General features: G+C 45.7%; 1 protein-coding gene across 7 annotated transcripts in view; it reads left to right on the top strand.

Moving 5' to 3' along the window:
* Positions 1-16,827, top strand: part of CTDSPL (CTD small phosphatase like) — a 112,788-nt gene that overhangs the window by 29,862 nt on the left and 66,099 nt on the right. Inside the window, exon 2 of one of the 7 annotated variants that reach the window (XM_075922870.2) lies at positions 7,403-7,513. The exons of the other annotated variants lie outside the window; for them this stretch is intronic. The gene's annotated coding sequence lies outside the window, so the exon portion shown is untranslated. The remainder of the gene's footprint in view (positions 1-7,402; positions 7,514-16,827) is intronic. 7 annotated transcript variants of the gene reach the window in all.

Genomic DNA, 16,827 nt, shown 5'->3' with positions numbered 1-16,827 from the left:
AGTGGTGTTTTCTCAAGCTCCCTCAATAAATCTACCTCTGCCCACTTGAGACTCCAAAATGAGATGGTATTCTCAGTAGAACATGCAGTTCTTCTTATTTATGATTTTCCCAGTTCCTTGTGTGCTTTGTTTATCAATGAAAGTGGTTAATGTCTTCCCCAGATCAGTGGTTCTGAGGCACAGATGGCATAAGGACATTGGGCCAAATTCTGACAGACTGCATAAACCAGTGGTCCCCAACTTTTCGGGGCTGCCGGGCACCCGGGGGCGGGGCCACACACGTACCCGGGGTGGAGCCGTGCACTTGCCTGGGGTCAGGGCCACCCATACAGCATGCGCCCGGTGCTGGTGCCACCCAGCGCCGCACTCCCGGGGCCAGCGCCGCTCCTGTGCTGTGCGCCCAGGAGTGGGGCTGCCCATATGCCGTGCACCGGGGCTGGAACAGCCCATGTGCCGCATGCCTGGGGGCGGGGCTGCCACCACCCGTGTGCTGCATCCCCAGAGCCGGTGCCACCCCTGTGCTGCGTGCCCAGGGGCCGGCACCACCCATATGCTGCATGCCCGGGGCCGGCACAGCCCTTGTTCCGTGCACCCGGGGGAGGGCTGCCCAAACGCCGCGTGCCCGGGGCCGGCGCTGCTTCTGTGCCACACGCCCACAGCCGAGGCCGCTCCTGTGCCGCGCGCCTGGGGCCAGCACAACCCTTGCACCCCGCACTCGGGGGCAGGGCCATCCAAACACTGCGCACCTGGGGGCAGGGACGCCCATGTGCTGCACGCCCGGGGCCAGCCCCGTTCACTTAGTGGGCACATAGAAATGGTGGGCACGGTGTTGGGGACTACTGGCATAAACCCACCTAGCATTAGGATCATAGCGAAGAAGTGTTCTACTTTAGATTACTTCAAAATCCAATGATTAGCTGTTCTTCAAGAGTTTGCAGAGAGGTATTTTGGCATGCAATGTAGGTGTCGGTATGTAGTCCACATATTTATGCTCCTTGACCCGCCAGTGACTGAGGAATGACTGCTCAATGCAGATTTTTTGCTCCTGAAATGAGTAATTTGCTTGGGGTCTGGGTTGGGCTGATACCAGCAAATACCAATGTATATAAAAGATGCTTTTTTCAGCTTGCTTGTGTATACATTTTGAGAATTTTTGTGGTTCTGGCAATGTTCCCTTTAGATTTTCTTTGAGCGCTACAGTTTTGTCTTTGGGCAAATTTATGCTTTCCCTGGACAAAATGGATGAAGGGAGATGTAGACAGAGAGGATTTAACATATTGTGGGTGTTCAGGCATTGAGGGTGGGTGGGTGGATGTGTATATGTATGACTGAGAGGTGTGTAGGGAGCATCACTGCTGCCACCTCCAGACAGGGCTGAGCATGTCCCCGAAACCAACAGATTTTCTGCACCCCCTTTTGTAAGGAGGCAGGGTTTCCTGTGTCCTGTCATGAAGAGAGATCAGTGAACAGGATACAGCAGGTGTTATAAGTGTCTAATCCATGTCCTTGCTGAGACTAAGTGGCAGTTTCTTACCTGGGTGGTATATCTAAGATTACTGTGGCTGGAAAGGTGTTGTGTTTTTTTGTTTTTTTTTTTTAAAGGTGGGAAGGGTAACATTTTATGTTGTTAAAAGGGACTTGAATTGCAAATGTTTCAATTTCTTACATAAATAAGGGTTTTCTTTAATTCATCTCCTAGAATAATGAGTAATATCATAGAATCATAGGACTGGAAGGGACCTCGAGAGGTCATCGAGTCCAGCCCCCCGCCCTCAAGGCAGGACCAAGCTCCGTCTACACCATCCCTGACAGATGTCTATCTAACCTGTTCTTAAATATCTCCAGGGAGGGAGATTCCACCACCTCCCTTGGCAATTTATTCCAATATTTGACCACCCTGACAGTTAGGAATTTTTTCCTAATGTCCAATCTAAACCTCCCCTGCTGCACTTTAAGCCCATTACTCCTTGTCCTGTCCTCAGAAACCAAGAGGAACAAATTTTCTCCTTCCTCCTTGTGACACCCTTTTAGATATTTGAAAACCGCTATCATGTCCCCCCTTAATCTTCTTTTTTCCAAACTAAACAAGCCCAGTTCACGAAGCCTGGCTTCATAGGTCATGTTCTCTAAACCTTTAATCATTCTTGTCGCTCTTCTCTGTACCCTTTCCAATTTCTCCACATCTTTCTTGAAATGTGGCGCCCAGAACTGGACACAGTACTCCAGCTGAGGCCTAACTAGTGCAGAGTAGAGCGGCAGAATGACTTCACGAGTTTTGCTTACAACACACCTGTTGATACAACCTAGAATCATATTTGCTTTTTTTGCAACAGCATCACACTGTTGACTCATATTCAACTTGTGGTCCACTATGACCCCTAGATCCCTTTCCGCCATGCTCCTTCCTAGACAGTCGCTTCCCATCTTGTATGTATGGAACTGATTGTTCCTTCCTAAGTGGAGCACTTTGCATTTCTCTTTATTAAACCTCATCCTGTTTACCTCTGACCATTTCTCTAACTTGCTAAGGTCATTTTGAATTATGCCCCTATCCTCCAAAGAAGTTGCAACCCCACCCAGTTTGGTGTCATCTGCAAACTTAATAAGCGTACTCTCTATCCCAATATCTACATCATTGATGAAGATATTGAACACTACGGGTCCCAAAACAGACCCTTGCGGAACTCCACTTGTTATCCCTTTCCAGCAGGATTTAGTGCCATTAACAACAACTCTCTGACTACGGTTATCCAGCCAATTATGTACCCACCTTATCGTGGCCCTATCTAAGTTATATTTGCCTAGTTTATCAATAAGAATATCATGCGAGACCGTGTCAAATGCCTTACTAAAGTCTAGGTATATGACATCCACCACTTCTCCCTTATCCACAAGACTCGTTATCCTATCAAAGAAAGCTATCAGATTAGTTTGGCATGACTTGTTCTTCACAAACTCATGCTGGCTATTCCCTATCACTTTATTACCTTCCAAGTGTTTGCATATGATTTCCTTAATTACCTGCTCCATTATCTTCCCTGGGACAGACATTAAACTGACTGGTCTATAGTTTCCTGGGTTGTTCTTATTCCCCTTTTTATAGATGGGCACAATATTTGCCCATATAATAATATGGGTGTTAGCAATTTTTTTCTACAAATAGAGAAGAAATTCAGATCTTTGAGGAAAGTCAATAGGTTTTTTTCTTTTGTAACTGGAGAACGTGTCACTGAAAATCCTTTCAAATCCCTGGAATCTTCCAAGTAATAGTATTTTACGATTCATGCTCAGATTTCTTCCTCTTTCTCCTCTTCCCCAACCCCTTTTCATTCTTTGTTGCCTTATTGAGCTATTTGTGGAATGAGTGTACAAAGCAACAAATGTACTGGGTGACCCTACCAATTTCAAGAGGAACTATAATACCAAATATTGAGATGAGCAGTGGTGGTATGTGTATCAAGAGGCTATCAAATAAACCATAATATCTAGCCTGTTGCACATTCATGATGCTTGAACTCAGAGAAGGCTGGTTCAGTACTACAAATACGTATCAGTCCATTAGTTCATACGGCGCACATACTAGTCCAGCCAGTGTGGTGATACATATCTGGTCACACAGAATACCCCAAATGCAACAGTTTGGCTGAACTATTTCAGTATCTGAGGGATCAAGATCTATTACAGGGATGTTAAAAAAGGATATTAAATTTCCATCAACTACTCGATTAGTCGATAAAGGATCACTAGGCTCTTACTACATTTAAACAGCAGAGGTGCACAGTGTCTGGGACCCAATGTGAGCTGGGACAGCTGAGCCCTGGCTTGTGCCATTTCCCCCACTGCGCTTCTGCCTCCCCTCCCCTCCCCATGGAGCAACAGAACCAGCTCCTGTTTCCTCCCTTTCTGCCTCTGATATGGTGGGCGGGGGGGGGGGGGAGGGGGGAGGGAGAAGGGAGTGACTATTTGAATAGTGAGTTAACTACTCAATAAGTCTAGCCTAATTTATTGATGCCTGAAAAGGCTCTTAGCAGGTACTGAGGGCACTGGAGACACATTGGCTTAGTCCAGGGGTGGCCTCTGGTGCCCCAGCCTCATGGGGTAAGGGGAAACTGAGGTTCAGGGCTTCCTATAGACCAGATTTACTTTTCAGGGGTTCTGGAATTAGTGGATTTTATGGACCTCCTTAGGTTCTGGGATAGGGACAAAAATGAGGGGTAAGTGCGTGAGACACGGCTGCCAGCAAGTAGGATAAGGATGGGGTGCAGGATCTGGGTGGGAGCTGAGGTGTAGAAACAGGCTGGGAGTAGGGTGTCTGGCCAGGTGGAGGGAGCAGGAACAAGGGAGGGTGCAGCATATGGCCAGGAGAGAGGGTGTAAGAACAACGGAGGGTGTCAGAGGAAGCTGGGGCTGCTGGGTCTTGGGTGGGAGGAAATTGATGATATTGGGGTGGGTTGGGAGGGTCTGGACATGAGGGGGAACCTTACCGGCTTTATGCTCTTTTACTGCAAAGGCTGCAGCCACGCTGTGCCAGCTGCCCCGGAGAGAGGCCCCGCTTCCATGGCCACGTGGTCCCGGAGGCCAGAGACACCGCTGCTGCAGCCACACAGTCCAGGGCTGGCCCTGAGGCACCACAGCCACAGGCCACCCCGGAGGCACCCCTGCCACGGCCACAAGGTCTGCCCTGGAGGCGATGTGGCCCGGGGTCAGCCCTGGAGGCACCACTAATGTAGCACTGCGGTCAGAGGCGCTGTGGCCACAGGCCTCCCCTGGAGATGCTGCGGCCTGGGGCCAGCCTCAGAAGTGCCGCTACGGCATCCCGGGGCTGGCATGGAGGTGCCGCTACTGTGGCCTGGAGCCGGCCCCCAAGGCATCTCTATCCCGGCCTGCGGCTAGCTCTAGAAGTGCCACTATCCTGGCCAGGCAGCTTGGGGCTGGCCCTGGAGGTGCCACTACCATGGCCAGGTGGCCTGGGACCGGGCCAGAAATGCTGCTACTGCAGCCAGGGGCCGGCCCCGGACTGCTACAGTGTTGAGAGATGAGGGAGGAGAAGGGTTAGTTTAAGGCCCACCCCCTGCCTCCCTGGTCGTCCTTATATCCTGATCCTTTTCTTTGGAAAAGTCCTGGCTGGATCATGGAATCGTGCAGTTCCATGGTGTTCGTGTTCTGCAAATTCACATGAATTGTAATTATTTTGTCTATACCTTCCCTCTTTCTCTTGACTGTCAGATTTAAACAGATTATGGCTCTCATACTTTACTGTCGAGCTATTGTGACTTTGAAGAAATTGGCTTGTGGGTATTATACAAAATTACAACACATTTCAGTAACAGTCTTATCGCAGAGTTTCATCGCTCCATTTATAGTATTGATTCACATAGCAGGACAATGATGTTCACTAGATTGGCTTTTCCTATACCTCAGAAGGCAAACTCTATACAAAATATATCATCATATAAATAGTGGTGAGTATGGGTTGTTACGTGGGGTGCAGTGTGTCACAACAAGTAGGGCTGGCCTTGCGGAAAATGGCGCCCTAGGCCAACTTCTATTTTGGCGCCCCTTGAGTTTAAGTATGTAGTAGTGTTAGTGAAAATTTCAGAAATAAATTGGCAATCTCAAAAGTTTTCATAAATGTACTCAAATTGACACACAAGTTGATTCAAATTTATTACAATAATAAAATGTCAAAAACGAAACATTAAACTAAACTAGGGGTAGGCAAAAGAGCCTTCACGGATTAGATACGCCTGCCAAGTGGGTTGATTTGGCCCATGGAGGCCCTGCCACTCCCCCCTTCCAGGACAATTAGGGCTTAGGGGGATAGTGGAGCGTGTGGTGCTTAATCAACCCTGGCAGTTGACTCTAAGCACTGAGGGCAGAGAGCAAGAGACTTTGCGCGCCCCCCCCATCCCCAGGTCAATTGGGTTTGGGGCTGGGGGAAGCGCATGAAGTCTCCTCCTTCCCTGCTCCCATCCTGCAGGGAGCAGGTGGCATTTCTACGTGCTGCATGCTCCTTGAAGGAAGGGGGCAGGGCAGGAGGAGATTTCATGTGCCTCCCCTGCCCCCAGGGTCTGATGGGCCTGGGGGGGCAGGGCATGAGTGATGTCTTCTCCTGCCCTGCAAGGGGTGTGGCGCTTCTAAGCACTGCACACTCCTTGCAGGATGGGAGCAGATCAGGAGGAGACTTCCCGTGCTTCCTCACCCCCCCCCCCCCCAAAGCTCTGATTGATAGTGGGGAAGGGAGGAGCACACCAAATCTCCTCCCACCGCCACGAGCATGGACATGGGCACCTAGAGGGAACTGCCAGCTGTTCAGAAGGGGGTGGGAAGCATAAAGTGTCCTGGCCCCGCCCCTTCCAGGGCAGCCCCAGGCCACTTCAGATATTTCTCTAGTGACTCCTGGTCAAAAATTATTGCCCACCCCTGCACTAAACTACTGAATAAGGACAAATACAACATGTTTTTCACCAAGATGCTAAGATTCAGAAGGCAGTGCTGTGCTGTGCTGCTGCAAACTGTGACTTTGCTTGTGACAGGCGAGATTGTGAGCCACAGCATTCTCCATAGAGGGGTTGGAACTTGAGTCTGAGGAGAGGAAGGACAAGGCATGTCCTTGGGGCACCTGAAGGAAGCTGTTCAGTCCTTTGCTCCCCTGGGTGCGCAGGGCTTGCTATTCTCTCTGCCCCTTGGAAAGAGAATTGTCATTATCGGTGCTTCTTGGCCAAGCCCTTCCTTTAAGAGCTACACAGGGAGTGGATTATTGTAGATTAAATATTTACCCTAAAATATGAGGCATGGAAGGCAGGCTGCTCTTTTTGAATGGCATCTGACTATGAAATGAAATGAAGAACCTGAGTGTGTCACTCACCATTCAGTGGGTTCTTCCTCCAGAGTTTGAGCTGCTCTGCAGAAGCCCTGGCAGCTCCTTTGCCACAGCTGCACTTGCCCCTTTTCCCTAGTGCTTAGTCTGCAACTCAAGGCGAGCTGCATGCTGTCAGATGGGGGCTGCGTCTTGCCTGAGCCCATGTCCCTCCTGCAGCCCTTTGGCCTCTCCTGACTCACCAGGGTGTCATTTCAGATTTTTTGGGGACTTGGGAGGCAACTTTAACTGTGATTCCATAGGATACTTAGGCACCTGAAATCTCTAGGATTTTTTTTCCCAAATAACTTAGAAATTAGCTGTTGATTTCACAGTTAAAATATTTCTATCAGTAGTAATTATTTATAGATGGGCAAAGCAAGAAAAATGCTATTTGAGAACTTGTTAGGGTTAACATTCAGTAATATAAACGTCTGAAGTGAATATTAAATCAAGAAATCTTGTCTGGTATTAGGATATTTATTTTGTATTTCTTGACATGAGTTAATGACATTTAGTGGTTTTTGCTGGTTTTTGTTGTAGTACTGTCGGTGCCAGGATGAGAGCCACAAGATGAGTGAAGTAATCTCGTTAATTGGACCAAATATGGTTGGTGAAAGAGACTCTTTAGAACTCCAGAGAGCACTTCTCCAGGTCTGTGGAGCTCAAATGGGATAATCTCTCAATAACCAAAGCTGGTCCCAAATCAAAAAATATATTATCTCCCCCTCCTTGTCTCTCTGTTTGTATTTTAACAGCTGCAAAGCTTGAAATCTTTGACTCTCAACTTCTACTGTCCTAAAAAATTATTTGGCCTCTCTCCATAATCTCCCACAACTGTGAAAATTATAAAAAACCAAAAAGCTTAAAATGTATATTACACGAAGTTATATAAAATAAAAAGGTGCATTCTACCAAGCCTGTTTATAAGCCAGAGCAGCAGGGGTGAAGCATTGCAAAGGGGCTGAGGGAATGGCGCAGAACATAACCTGGAACATAATCTTGAATTCTTCCTGCCCTTCTAGCATTTAAAAATGAAGAGCCAGCTTTCTACATCAAATTCGTTTGCAAACAGGGTTGCCATAGATTATTCCGTTGAAATGGTAGAACACTGTGAAACAGAGCAGACCCATCTATTGGACTGTTTGGGGCAACTGTCCTGAGCCCCATGCTTTGGGGTGCCCAAGGAGCTTGGTGAAGAGGTGGAACTGCTTCTCCTGCACTAGGAATGTGAATGGTTAACTCATGGACTGGAGCAATCCCTAGCCTGCTGAGGGCAGGGGACTATTCTAGTCCTGTGGGACCCTCTGCAGGCAGGGATGCTCCAGCCTGGCCACGTTGGACTGAAGCGGTCCCCCTGCCTGTCCTTGTTTAATCAGTTAACCGGTTAATTGATTAACTAGGATTTTACATCCTTGCCCTACACTCACCAGAATGATGCAGCTGGGAGTCAAGGGAGCAAAGTAAGCTGGGGGCTGGGTCACTTTGCTTCTCTCACCCCATCCCCCACCAGAGCATGCAAGGGCGGGGTTGACCCCTGCAGACAGCTCCAGGCCTCCTGCTAGTCCCCTGGGATGAGTCATGCAGGAGTTGAGGGCCAGGGGCAGGGCCTGTGGTGGATGGGAGGGGGAGGGAAGGGGTTGTTCTGGGCCCCACACTATCCTAGGGATAGCCCTGCTGTGAAAATAAAATCATGCAAAACCAAGGTAATGGAATTAGGATCTTTTATCCTGTTCAGACAGCTTAGCATGAGTGAAGAATGTTAGTACATTCAGATTGGTTTAGTCAAATCTTTGTGGTAGGCTAGGTGCTGAGAAGGCAAATACGTTGGTAAAAATAAGAGCAGATGCAAAAGGATCTTAGCCCTACTTTAATAGACTGGGACCTCTGTTACTGTGGTGTTTTATATATACAGAATTTAAAGCAGTTAATTCTGAGCAATGTTTGTCTCTTTATGCTTGATAAATGATTGTTTAGTGATTCTTCAGCTTTTTTTAATCTTTCTTCCTCTCTACCCTCAGGAAAAAAGTAGGATCCCCCCCAGTGGTGGTTAAGTAGGTGGGAAGAGTTGGGGAAAACTTGCTACTATCCCATTTATTAGCCACATAATTCCATTGGGATTCTGTAATACTGTTTGAACTGTGTAACCAGGGACTTTTTTTTCTTCCTCCTAAAGTCAGCACTGAAATTCATAAGCGATTGCAGTACCAGCAGAAGCAAAAACTAGATTATCTTCTGTGAGAATACTTTTTGTAGTGATAGCTGTAATAGAGCAGAACTGAATGTTCAGGATTAAATTTGAGGCCCTGACTTCCTGTGTAGGGGAAACAGAGCATTTATGAACAGTGTAGACTTGCCAAAAGGAAAAAAGAGTAATTGGACAAACATAGAATATTCAGTTTACTCTGGCATCTGCCAGCAACTGCTGAGTGGACTTCCTGCCTTGGGATAACGCTGACATTTTGGGCAGTCTCTGTCTGTGTGAAGTTGCCCTTTAACTACACTGAAAACAGCTGTTGTTTAGATGACAAAAGCCAGTTAATAAAATTGTTTGGCAGTTTATCATGATTTTAACAGTTCTAAAAGCAATCTGCTTTTACATTTTAAAAGGGTTGAGCAAGAGAGCTACCTATATGATTGTTTATTAAGAAGTTCTGTTAATTCTTTATGTAAAATCATTATTCTAATTAAGGGAAAATTAGAAATGTAGGAATATGGAAGTTATTGAAAAAATGGCATAAGGAATGAGTGGTTTTTACTTTGAAAACTATTAATTTTCTTACCCTTTTCCCCTGAATTGGTGAATCAGTGTTTTACTGGATTAAATTTACTATTATAAATGCACAATTTAAGGACTTATTTCCAAAGACGGCTGTTAAGCATTTGTATCACCTCTCTGCATTACAGATCCATGTCACTGCCTCTGTTAGTGAGTGCAGAGCTCTGTCTCTGCTCTCCATGAGCCTTTATTTTTTCCTGCTTCTGGCTAACCTTTCCTGCCAGGAAGACACTTTCAGAAAGCCAGAGAGGAAAGGAAAGCAACAAGGAACCCTTCAGCCCTTGGATTTAGCATCTTTGGGATCCCTTCCAAAGCACAGAATTACTCCAGATTTCAAAACAGGGACAAGGGTGCTGGTGGATGATTTGGTAGGGGGCAGGAGCAAGATGCTGATTGGGGCAGGGGTCTGGCCAGGGGGGAGGAGACAGGGACAGCTTGGCCAGTACCTGGGGGTCCCGCAACTGTGCGCCAGATCCAGCATCTCAGGAAGCATGTGCACTGCTCCTCCTCTCCCCACAACAGCAGGCAAGCTTCCTGAGAAGTCAGATCTGGCGCACAGCCGTGGGACTTCTCCTTGCCTGCCCCCCACCACAGGAAAGCACGCAGGTAGCCAGCATGGGGAAGGAAGTCCCACGGCTGCGCACTAGAGCCAGTGTCTCAGGAAGCGCACCAGCTATTTTGGGGAGGGGCGAAGCAGCTCACGTGCTTCCTGAGATACCGGATCTGGCATGCAGCCACGAGACTTCCTTCGCCCCTCCACCCTGCAGGAAACTGGCGCTACCTCCATTTTCACAGGAGGTTGTAGCTCCAGCACAGGCTCCTTTTTGGGGGTGGGGGAGAACAAGGAGAGGCTGGGAACACCTGGCGATTGACTGGTTGTACCCCCGCAATCGACCAGTCGATCACCATCAATAGGTTGGTGACTACGGGTCTAGATGGTACTGGGTCCTGCCGTGAGGACAGGGGACTGGACTTATGACCTCTTGAGGTCCCTTCCAGTTCTAGTGTTCTGTGTTCTATGATTCCTTGTCTAGGGCAACCTTGTTCCAGTTCACTTTAATGGAGTTCACTTCTCGGTGAGTCTCTGGAAAGAGCATTTATATTACTCTGATTCCTAATGCAGTATTGCCAGTCATAAGAGTTAAGGAATAATGAGTCTGGCTTAAAGTGATGAGATTAAAAAACCCATATGTTGAGGGTGCATTTTATCAGTAGTTAATTGTATTTACTTTCTTGTTTTTGAGTCTTTAGGGCTCACATCTTTGAGTTTATCTGCACAACCATCAGGGTTAAGACTTTTTCAAATGAAAGCTGTGATTCTGGTGTAGGGTTTTAGAACAACACAACTATTTAGAGATGGAATCACAAGAGTTAGCAATACTGCAGAAGACTCTTTTTTCCTCCTATATGACACTTCATTGGCATACAGATTTCCAACCAATTTCCAGTCATAGCTGTTTTGCCCCATGTAGCTTTGCAAGGGAGTGCTTGCTCAAAGTTGTTCCATTTGTTTTGCTTCATTTCTGAGGTCCCATAATTTTATTTGGTGTCGCTTGTATTTTAATTTTATGAAGGTGCTTGTGACATCATCCAGAGTATATCTAGACTGATGAACAGCTGTGTTCTCTCAATTTCCCAACTTGGAGTGCCTTTTACATTGCTTTGCTGTTGAGAGCAATCACTCCTGGTTTGCTATCACAGCTTTCAGCATGTAAATCATTTCTAGCTATGCTATCGCAAGTCATTCATGAATAACGCTGCAGTGCAACATCAGAAAACTCCCAGTCCTAGACTTCCCCCAGAAATATGTGCCTTGTACTGCCTAGCACTCTTCTGGACAATATAAGCTTATATTAAGTTAGTCATTTATTCATAGAAAATAAGCACAAATCTTGTTATCCCAAATGCATTTTCTCCTAACACTTCAATCCCAATACACTGGTTTAGATAAAACAATAAACAAATTTATAAACTAAAGAAAGGTAAACTTTAAGTAACTGCAAGTAATGAGGCATTCAAGTCAGAATTGGTTGTTAGAAAATAAAAGGTAAAATGCACTAACACCTAACTTAACCAGTTAAGTGGATGCAAAGAAAAGGTCTGTCACACTTGTTTCAGCAGTCTTATTGGCTGAGCATGTTTGATTCCGGATCTCTCTCCCAGTTGAATGCTGCTTCTTTTCTTCAGAGGTTGGTAATGCTGTGGATAGAAAGTAAGGTAGAGATGATTTGGTGCATCTGTCCACTCTTCTTTATAACACTTTTTCTTGCACAACAGTAATTTCTAGGACGGGTAAACTGTGGTCAGGAACTTTAATCCGTATCTTTATCAAAATGTAAATTTTTTTATTTTATTTTTTTGGCATACACTCTCTTCTACCAACCAAAGGCCATTTAATCAGGTCCTACTGATTGGGTCCATTTGATCTCACTGATGGGTTAGCTAGCTGTCTGGAGAATTTGTTTGTGACTGCCCTCTAGAAAGTGTTGAAACACGTCTTTGGTAATATGTTAAGAGTGGACTGTATAATGGATCGTATAATGTTTCAACATACATTTTACTAGAAAAACAACAATCATGAGTTTTTAAATTATACCTTACACTGTGTGCTTTGTACAGAATTTAATGAAGTCTTATAAAAAGGATGAATATATGGGTACCAGTGTTCCCTCTAACATTTCCATCCTTGGGTGAGTTGAATTTTCTTGTGTGAAACACTAATATTGAGGTAATATGAGGCTTTGTACCACCAAAACAAAAAAACTAGGTATAAAAATATATTTTAAGCAGTTTGCACATATGGAAGACAAAAAAAAGAAAACAAGGAATAATTAATGAGGAGCAATGCTTAAGACAGAGGTGGGCAATAATTTTTTAAGGGGGGGGGCACACTTCATAAATTTTTGAAGTGGTTGCAGGCTGCTCCGGAAGGTGGAAGGGGTGGGATCTTTAAATAGCAGGAGTTGAAAGGGCTTGCTCCCAGGCTACGCATTAGCTGGTTTCTGGGCAGCTGCCAGGCAATGCGGTAGCAGCCACCCAGCAGGCACGAGCCCTTTAAATAGAAGCAGTTGAAAGGGCTCGCGCCTCCCCGGCGGCTCCCAGACAACGTGTTAGCGGTGGGGCCAGAAGGCTGCAGGACATTTCAACTGCTTCTGTTAAAAGGGCTTGTGTTTTAGCAGCTGCCTGGAGGGAACAAGCCTCTTAAATAGAAGGAATTGATAGGGCTCACAGCTTCCGGCCCCACCGCTAACGCATTGCCTGGCAGTCGCTGGGAGTGCACAAGTCCTTTAAATAGCAAGATTTGAAAGGGCTTGCAGCTCCCCAGAGGCTCCCAGGCAGCGTTTTAGAAGGTGGGGCCGGGAGCTGCTATGACAGATGAAAGTGCTAGATGAGCCAGACCCTGTCTGCTGATAGCCTCTTGCCCAGCCCTGGCTTAAGATGTTTGTTTAATATCAAATAAAAAGAAAATTAGCACTATTTTTGGACTACATATATTTCATCATCCTTTCTAACAACTCAAGCTAGTAAACACACCATAATGGAGCGTACTGAAAACAGCTATATAAATAAATCAAAGATATGGCCATTAAGTAAAAACAAAAAATATGCACCAGAGCCGCAGTTTAACAACTTATTTCTGTAGACCATGAATCGTTAGAATCTCAACAAAAGTTGCTCACAAAAAATGATGCATCTGCCAAAATATTAGCATACTATAGACAGTTCACAAAACTGTCCCTCTTGCATGCAGTTGACATAGCTCAACTTTAAGATGCTAAAAAATAGAAATAGTGATGCCCTGAGTCAAATAGAAATAGTGATGCCCTCCTTGCAAATATTAATACGATATTTACTGCCGCTGGAAAGAAGAGTAAAAAGCATCGAGGCGTATAGTTTCTCTGGGATGTCAACTCTTAATTTGATAGTGCACAAACATAGAACACTAAAAAAAGTAATAAAACAACACAGACAGCAAACAAAGCCACAAACAACCACTGATAATAGGAAGGGGGGAAGTAAAACATCAGGAGGTTGACTATGGGCATTTTAAATGAATATTTAGGATCCATACTATGCAAGTGAAACAGAGGCTTGTAAAAACAACAGTTCTTCTGTTCTGAAACTTTCACATTGTGTCAGACTCAGAGTAGAAGTCTCAGAATGCATTAACATACGGCTTCAGAGTTTGTAGACAGATCCATTCTTCAAAGAGCTTGCAAATAAGGTCTTCATCCTACAAAACATCTAGCATGACACCTAGTGCTTGCTACTTCTTACTGACTCATAAAAGCCAGATCATCCAGATAGCCTTAATGTTAATGCTCGTTACCAAACAAATTATAACACTTAATGGAAATCATTTGTCTGGAATCCAATTCTTATTGAAAGGCCAAAAAATATAGGATATAAAAAAAATTAAGATCAGAGTTTTCAGATATCTGTAACACTCCAAAACATTGTTAAAAGAATCCTTTTCTTTCTTACCTTATGAACACCTATGTAAACTTTGTTTGAAGTATAATCATGCAAATGTCATAATCTAGGGCTGTCCACAGCCTTACTCCTTATCTGCAAAAGCAGCCTACGTGCTTTACAATAGAAAAACACTAATACAAGTGAAGTCAGATCCTGCATTAACATCTGCTAATGCAGAATCTTGCCCTCTTTATTTCTTTGCTCTGTATCTGTCTCCTTCCAAACAAACTAAATTTTAGCTTAGGCTGTTTAACGTCTCTGGACAGTGGCTACCTGTAAACAAGGTCAACGTGGCCAAAAGCAAGCTCTTTCTTTCCCTCCTAGTGCTAGGTAAAAATATTTTCTTGTAGAAGTATGAGGATTCACCATTTTGTATTTTGCTCTACAAGTCTAACTGTGGAAAATAGCAGGTTGCTACGTTAGTTTCCCCCTCCCAATCATATTTTTTCCTGGCATATTTTAGATCTTATAATTATGTCACCAATCATCTGGTAATTAATACCAACTCCTCCTCACTCCAACTTTGAAAAGGAAAGATGTGCTTTTACTAAACTCCTTCTGATGTACTGAGACAACAATTTCCCCAGCAGCACCCCATCTCCCATGTAGCCAGAGAAATAGGACTCATTAAATAGCTGTGCCATGACCCAATTTACAGGGAACACTGGTGCAGACTGTCGCTGGACCAGGGAAGGTCAATTCCCCACACATGCAGCTGGGCTAGGTTTGGTTCCTGGACCCATATGCTGCCCACCACTATCCCTACCGACAGCCCCCCCAGACTGGCTGCTGTCACTTGCCCCACTCAGGCTGTTGGCCCTGGATGGCCTCCTGGACAGGCTCCCAGTGGGGTGGTCCTGGGCTCCAGCAGGCTCCTGGCTCCACTCCTGGCCCCAGCTGCCGCCCCTGCCGGGACTGGCCTTTGTCATCCACCCCATTTAGGTGGCTGGCCCTGGCCCTGGACCTGGACTCCCGCAGCCAGCAGCTGGCCCCACTGGGGCTGCTGCCCCCCTCAGATACCAGCCCCCCAGAATGGCCGCTGACACTGCCCCACTCAGATTGCTGGCCTCAGGCTCCTAGGTGCCGATCCCAACCAGGCTGCTGGCCTCAGGCTCATGCACGGCCCTTCTTCATGAGTCCCAGCCACTCCATGGTGGGGGAGAGAGAACACAACACCTCTCACACATCTCTTGGGAGTCCTGCTGCCCCATGGTTGGGAATTGATGCCCTATACATATGTATTGTAATATAGCGCATAATAATTGCAAGCAATGATTCCTTTGCCGGGAGCTTCAAGCTAAGAGGGCTTTTCAAATCTATAATAGAAAAAATGTACAGCTGTGCAAGGTGGGTTAAAGCTACTGAACTGTAATGTTTTTCCTCAGTGAAGGATTTGTGATACATGTGGTAGTGTAGTTGGCTATACAATTAACTGATAAGCCTAGGCTCATTGGTTAATCTTGTTGACTACACACATTTCCCCTCCCCCTTGCTGCCTCTGCAAGGAGAGGAGGAAGTGGGAGCTGGCTTAAAATCCAGTTTCTCCCCATACCAGCTTTGCAGTGCCACCTTCCCCCATGCTGCTTCCTCTATCAGAGGCAGCAGCGCAGTGGGAGAGGGCAGAAAGTCTGCTTTATGGCAGCAGCCTCTGTCTGAGGGAGCTTGAACCTCTACGGGCAAGGGCTTCTACTGCCCCATGCTGCTGCCTCTTACACAGAGGTAGCAGAGCAGGGCAGCAGACAGCCAGTCTGCATGGGGATCTGGTTTTTTAAATGGCTCCCCTAACAGATTGGCTCCTGCCTGACACCCCACGCTACTGCCTCTGATACGGAGGCAGCAGTGTGGGGATGGCAGGGGTCTCCCCAAGAGCGGAACAGGAGCGCACTGGCTGCTGGCCCTGCCCCTAGAAACCATAGAATAGTCATGTAACCGATAAGCATTTGTGCCATTAGGTGATTATTCAGTTACCTGATATCTAACATCCCTAATATGTGGCTGGATTCTTGGCTTCATGGTGTGATGGAACTTTTGTTTCTTGAGCATGGGCAGGACCTTTGCTGCCAGAGATGTTGGTAATAAAATATAGAGCCTCCCTCTTGGATGAATGGATGAAGCTGTGCTATACTTTGTGCTAGAGCTGGGTCTTTTAGATGCCTTGAATGGAAGATTAGTACAAAGAAGTCTGCAATTCTCTGCCAGCTTAGTGGTGAACAGGAATATTTTTGTGGCAGAACTCATTCCCATATCACCAGGACTTCCCAATGCAGTAGATATGGTGTGATGGCTCTTTATTAGTTCATGTGGTGGATTTATAGAAAGCACGAGACCCACTACTGGGAATTCTCTGAGGGTGGTAACTTTAAGGCATAAAGTTGCATAATCTCTTTTCAGTATTTTATGCATTTCATTAGACTTATTTTCAGGAAATATCACTGGTATTTTATGCATTCATGAATTACAGATCTTGCCTCATGAAGTTTCAGATAAATGATGGATTTTTTTAAAATTGCTTTTGTAATGGTACAGTAACACTGGTTGCAGTGACGTCCAGACGTCATTGATAAGTGTTACATTAATGTACCTTAAAATCTAATATAAGGGCACATTTAAAAAAGTCATATGGGTGATGAATTGAATTTCACCCTTTAGATCAGATGGTATTTTCGCCTTTATTTACTCTGCTTTTGATGGCATTGATGAATATATATCTGTT

The sequence above is a fragment of the Pelodiscus sinensis genome, chromosome 2 (genome assembly GCF_052426305.1).
Source record: "Pelodiscus sinensis isolate ZL-2025 chromosome 2, ASM5242630v1, whole genome shotgun sequence".
In the NCBI taxonomy this organism is placed as follows: Eukaryota; Metazoa; Chordata; order Testudines; family Trionychidae; genus Pelodiscus; species Pelodiscus sinensis.
This window is presented reverse-complemented; position numbering and strand designations above follow the sequence as displayed.